The sequence below is a fragment of the Rhinopithecus bieti genome, unplaced genomic scaffold (assembly GCF_001698545.2).
Source record: "Rhinopithecus bieti isolate Rb0 unplaced genomic scaffold, ASM169854v2 scaffold_16180, whole genome shotgun sequence".
NCBI classification, from domain to species: domain Eukaryota; kingdom Metazoa; phylum Chordata; class Mammalia; order Primates; family Cercopithecidae; genus Rhinopithecus; species Rhinopithecus bieti.
The window spans coordinates 560302-565363 of record NW_016808502.1 but is presented as its reverse complement, the minus strand read 5'-3'; the positions used below and the strand labels follow the sequence as shown (position 1 = coordinate 565363).

The 5062-nt window shown below is 47.7% G+C and overlaps 1 long non-coding RNA gene across 1 annotated transcript in view; it reads left to right on the top strand.

Moving 5' to 3' along the window:
* The first annotated feature begins 275 nt into the window (after positions 1 to 275).
* The window catches only part of LOC108538613 (uncharacterized), a 36223-nt gene continuing 31436 nt past the window's right edge, over positions 276 to 5062 (top strand). Inside the window, exons 1-3 of the long non-coding RNA XR_001888132.1 lie at positions 276 to 349; positions 444 to 516; positions 2100 to 2243. This is a non-coding gene — a long non-coding RNA (uncharacterized LOC108538613). The remainder of the gene's footprint in view (positions 350 to 443; positions 517 to 2099; positions 2244 to 5062) is intronic.

The following is a 5062-nucleotide window of genomic DNA, read 5'->3' as shown; positions in this document are numbered from 1 at the left end:
GGTTTATGAGTTTTGTCGTTAACAGGCGTAATCAAAACTATTTATGTGTTGAAGAAGGAATAGTGTTTTATTTTCCATCTCTGTCCTGACCTCGAGGAACAGTGGAGCTTCCATTTGTGCTGAGACAGTGGGTCCTCATCCACTGCCGATGGACCACCTGGGATGTCACAGCCACCTGGAAACCATGTGGCCTCTAAGGACTCTGTTTTTGTGGCCAGAGTCATATGGGGACAGTCTTCACTAATCTCTGATTTTTTGTGTCTTCCAGTTGTGGATGGGAGAGAGATGTCAGTTCTTCCTGCCATACATAAAAATTGTGATGCTCACCCACATCCAAGTGCTCAGGAAAGTGTAGCCCTTTATTTTGTATTTCTATCTGTACTTTGTTATATGCAGTTACTATTAGACTTTGTACGTATGTGCTCCTTCGTAACCATAGGAAGCAGGAAACTGCACCAGCCACATCAAGCTCCCTCCCGTGCCCAGATATTTCAAGTAAAGGCGCCTCATCTTAAGGTAACAATTCCATTTTTCAAAGCATTTTCATGCATTCCCTTTATCGTCTCTGGGAAGATGAGGGAGTTCACTTTAGGCCTGGTTCCTATGGAGAGCCAGGAAGGCTCTGCTGGTCTGTCACTGGGTCAGTGTTCCCTAAGGGACTGACTGGCTTTTGTGGTTCGCATCTTCTGCTGAAATTCATGGTCTGGTCATTTGCCTCCAGTTGTCACAGCTCTGCCCTGCCTATAACTTGTCAGTTTAACCCCAGACCTCTCTTGTCCATTGCCTGTGCCAGCACTACAACATCCCACCCCACCACTCTGTGCCAGGTTGTATTTTCCCAAAAAGGTGATGTCCGTATATATCCCAGCCCATAGCTCTTTGTTGACGAAGAGCCTGTGACACTCCTCCATTGAGAGATGAAGTCTGTGTTCCTTCCCTTGGACTGGTGCACCTTATACGTGCCTCATCCAACAGAATGTGCAGGAGATGATGCGATGTGACCTCAGAGGCTAGACTGACCAAGGTGAGACAGCTTCCACCTGGTTCTCTTTCTCTCGGGAAATGTGCCTTGGATGCCCTGAGCTGGCACGTGAGAAGTCCAGCCACCCTGGAGCCACCAGGCAGGAGAGACCACATGGAGACAGGAGGGGCACCCAAGGTACCCACTGACCCAACCCCACTGCTCCTCACGAATGAGCAAGGGAGTTTCCAGATCAGCCCAGCCACCACAGCAGAGATGAGCGGTCCCCACCAAGCTCTTTCCGGATTGCAGATTTATGAGAAAAAGAAATTCAATTGTCTTTTTAGCTCATTAAGTTTGGAGGTAGTTACACAACATTGATAATTAGCACAACCCTCAGGTGGCACATGGAAACCTCTGGGTGCCTGGGACACCATGTGCAGGGAGCCAGCCCAGTTGTCAGTCTCTCTAGGGACATTGCTCCTGCATCGTTACTCTACAGCTCCTGGATAGGCAGAAAGTGGAGGCATTGGGTGAAGGCACCCACTGAGAAACACCAACCCTCCCCAGGCCATGCGGGCAGAAACATGGCCTTGATCCTGAAGCTCCCGATTTCTTCAAGCCTTCCTTGATGTTTCTGTTACTTCGTGGATCCAGGGTTCTGCCCCAGAGAGTGGTGTCAGGGACACATGTATCTGCTGTGTGCTCTATGTCAAATATCATCCACTTTCCTCTTCCTCATTCACATCAAATCCTGAATTCCCCTACGCAGTGCACATCCAGCACATATTGCTCCAATGTGAAAGCTTTGTTTCGGGTATGCGAAGGCAGAGTTTGGACATACAGAATTCTTTTTTACTTCCAATCCTGCTTGATTTTTAATTCACTGTCCTGCTAGACACTCAAAATTCTCCATCTCTGAAGCTTGGGGAATGGCTCTGTTATTCTCATTGGTATCTGCATTTCCCAAATGAAGCCCATGGTTCAATTGGTGGGAACCCACCTCAGGAAAATAATATTCACAGGACATGAAAACACAGCTGACACATTTCAGAAAGCATACTTCCTGCTACACCAATATCTACTTTCTTTTGAGAGTTGGCAACTAATTTTTTATTATTTTAACTCATTGAAACAGAGGAACTGCAAGGCTCACCAAACCAAAAAGATCACCTAACACAGCTCCCTGGAACAGCGGAGATAAGAATCCTGGTGCTCAGAGTGACACGTCTCCCAGTGGTCTGCACGGACGCTGCTGAAGCCACATTGTCACAACCCTCAGGTATAGCTCACAGACACCATGACATCGTGTGGACTCCGACCCTCAGAGTGGAGCAGACACCTTTGGCGCTGTCCTTATTCTGGGGAGAAATGGTTCTCATGGGATCTCTGTAACTTCCTTTCCTGCCTGAGGTAGAACTGAAGATGACAGGCCCTCCCTCTTCACATGCTCTCCAGTGCCTCCCAGACTGTTGCACCATGACCTCTGAACTCCTGTCATTAACAAACGCCCCCATGCTCCCAACCCCTCCCAGGCTTCACCTCCTGGCCTTCACGGGTTCCAACTCTCCTCTGAGGACCCACCTCCCTGCAGCCTTCTCAGGCAGAAGCTGGCCTGACCTCTCTTCCCACCTACTTCCAGGAGTGGACATGAGGTTGAGTGTAATTTTTTTCCAATTTCTTCCCCACCCTCAAATAATGCTGCTTCAGGTTGGGGCCACCCTTGTCTTCACTTCCTGCCTGCTTTTCTCCTGGACACTCCCTGGGCACCCTGTCACCTGGCATGAATTGGTAGGCAGCAAGCACAGAACCCTTCGCTTCTTGGTCCCCTGGCTGCCAACAACAGGGATCTCCTCTTGGCTGGAGGCTCCCACAGCCAAGCCTGGTACTGCCCTGTGGGCAGCCTGTGAAGCCAAGGAAGCCGTGTGGCTGGGTGGAGGGAGCACGTGTGAAATGTGAGGGGAAGAGGGGGGCGGGGCTGCAGGGGATATGCCATTGCAGAATTTCCAGCAAGTCCATGACAGGATCGGGTGTACATTGTAAGCAGTAACCCTGGCTTCTCTGTGGGAACTGAATTATAGAGAGAGAAATGACAGAAGACAGGACCACCTTTTTTTTTTTTTTTTGAGACAGTCTGGCTCTGTCGCCCAGGTTGGAGAGCAGTGGTGTGATCTCAGCTCACTGCAACCTCCACCTTCTGTGTTCAAGCAACTCTCTGCCTCAGCCTCCCCAGTAGGAGTAGCTGGGATTACAGGCACCCGCCACCACGCCTGGCTAATTTTGTATTTTTAGTAGAGATGGGTTTCACCATCTTGGCCAGGCTGGTCTTGAACTTTTGACCTCATGATCCACCCACCTCGGCCTCCCAAAGTGCTGGAATTACAGGCGTGAGCCACCGCGCCTGGCCAGCTTGGAATTTTTGAAGAGCAGTCCCTGCAAGAGATGAGGGAGGCTCAGGAAAGACAGATCAGATTGCAGGAGCCCAGAGGTCAACGTTGATTTCTCCCTGACTACACCCTTCACAGCCACCCCATTTGCAAGCACTGTGGATTCCATTTCCTTATTTTTAGCTTTATTAAGGTATAGTTGACAAATTTTTAAAATGTATACATTTTGGCATACAACATAATGCTTTGATGTATACATGCATTGTGAAATGATGAAATCTGCCAATCAACATAGCCATCGCAATGCTCTATTCTTTGCCTCCTGCTGTAGCTCTGCCTGCAGGTCCTCAGATCCAATGGTGATGCCTAGGGGGCATCACTCTTTCTCTGTGCCAAGGGGACTGGAGAATTGGGGTAGCTTTCTGCTTCCCAGCTCTGACCTATGCATGTTGGTGTTTGGCTGCCTCTCACATCCCCTCTCTGTGGTGACCTCTGCATTACCCCAAACAGCTGCAGACAAAGCAGTAGCTCTGGCTCAGCTCCATGCGGCTGATTTGCTGGAGGGAGAAGCCATTAGGAGCCACTTAGGAAAATGTTGAAGTAACAGCTTGGGGTGGGGTATACAGACGTTTTTCCATTTAGCCTCTTCTCCTGTGGTTACAAGGGACTGTTCTGAATCGCACACAGCAGGGTCTGTACAGTCATCAATAAATGGAGCTGCAGGCAGCATATTGCAGAACACTGGAGTTAGAATACATCCTAGAAAAGAGCTTTGCTTCCCAGAATCAGGGCTGCTTCAGCACCCGGGATCAACAAACAGCCTGGAGGCTGCGTGTCACCAGGACACATAGCTGGGAGATGCTGACAAGACCACTGACATTTTTGCCTTGAGGACATTTGTTCAACCCCAGGCTACAGGAGCAGCTGAGGAAACTGCCAGGTAAAACCTCCATGGTGAAAACGATCTCTCATCACCCCTGTTACTAACAGCCTCAGTGAAGGATGCTGTACCCTAAACCCCTCATTAAAAAAAGCAAAAACCTCACACTTGGACTCCCAAATGGTTGCTGCAGGCTTTGACTGTCTACAGAATTTTTAAAAATATACATCAGGACTTCAAAAAGTCAAGCTGATGGCTAATAAAAAATAAAACGTAGTAGTGTTCTGACAGGAGGCTGACAGTGTGTACTATGAGTGGGCTGCCTGACTCTCCACTTACGAGTTACACTCAGAACAAAACTATTAGTACAGATCCAGAGCTATAAAATGAAGTGCAGGCAGAGAACAGGCCTTGGAATTCAGTCTGTAAAGCACGTCTCTCTGCAGAGCCCTTACTCCCACACAGTGTTTACTAGAAACAAAAGCATGCTCAGGTAAAAGAAATGTTTTTTTGAAACAAACAGAAAATGACTAGTAATGGATGGAAATAGGTGGAAAACATTTTTTCCTTGATCCTATTCCCTCTAAGAGTTAGATAAAAGTAATTTAAACTCCAACATGTATATCTAGATTATTTCCCCTTTGTAAATCCTAGAAATCTTTATTTTCTTTTTTCTTTTTTCTTTTAATTATACTTTAAGTTCTAGGGTACATGTGCATAACGTGCAGGTTTGTTACATATGTATATTTGTGCCATGTTGGTGTGCTGCACCCATCAACTCGTCAGCACCCATCAATTCATCATTTATATCATGTATAACTCCCCAATGCAATC